Below are 1,050 nucleotides of genomic sequence, written 5' to 3'. Positions count from 1 at the left end.
AGTCTCAATTGCTGTCTCAGCACACCCCAGTGGGATCTGCAGGCCTGGGGATCAACCCTCGGACCCTGCTCCTACTTGCAGTTGCTTTAATCTGCTGAGCTATTTGGCCAGCCCTTGTCTTTCTTTTTCTTTTTCTTTCTTTCTTTCTTTTTTCTTTTTGTCTTTTTTGAGACAGGGTCTCACTGTGCAGTTCAGACTGTCCTGAGCTCACAAACTCCCAAAGATCCTCCTGCTCGCTGGGCTCAGTATTCCTATCATCTCCATTTCACAGATGTTGAAAATTGAAGATCAGATAGGTAACTTGGCCAAGGTGACTCAGTAAGAGATGTTACTTGAGTCCCAACGTGGTCCAAATGCAGGAGTGTTTGTTTGTTTTGAGACATGATCCTGCTGTGTAGTTCAAGTTGGCTCTGGACTCACTATGGAGCCCAGGCTGGCCTCAAATCTGCAGTGATCGTCCTGTCTCGGCCTCCTGAGAGCTGGGGTTACAGGTGTGCACCGCGCACCTGGCTGTGAGTGCAGAATGCAGCCCCTGGATGTGGTGGTTCTGCCCAGCCACATGTACTACAGCTAATCAGGAATACACCATTCTTCTGGGATGAAGTCATCGCTGGAATTCAGGGTGGGGGAGGCTGGTCCTTTGCCAAGGAGGTGAGTCCTGGGGTGCAGAATGGGAGCGAGCAGACTGAGGACATTTGGGTACCTCTTGTCGTGTCTCCTGGCAGCAACTGGAGGCAGATACTCCAGGATTAGAGGGCCAGCAGGTGACCAAGACCTCCTGGTGCCCATCCCACAGTGAGGGTTCATCCGAGGGCTGTGTCCAGTCGGCTCTCAGACTGGAGGCGGGCAGCGAATGGGAGGGCCGGCCCCCAACCTCCCCAGCTGTTTGTTAGCATCCCCTCCCGCAGCCCTTCGGAGAGGGCTCAGCCTCATAGGTTGTTTCTAGTGCTCCCTCTGGTGGTAAAGATTTATCACTGCATCTTTAGTAAGGAAACAGCAATGCTTTTGGAACCGTCCTCCCTCCCTCCCCCCTCCCCCTCCCTCCCCCCT

This window comes from Octodon degus, unplaced genomic scaffold, assembly GCF_000260255.1.
Source record: "Octodon degus isolate 3935 unplaced genomic scaffold, OctDeg1.0 scaffold00010, whole genome shotgun sequence".
Classification (NCBI taxonomy): Eukaryota; Metazoa; Chordata; class Mammalia; order Rodentia; family Octodontidae; genus Octodon; species Octodon degus.
This window is presented reverse-complemented; position numbering follows the sequence as displayed.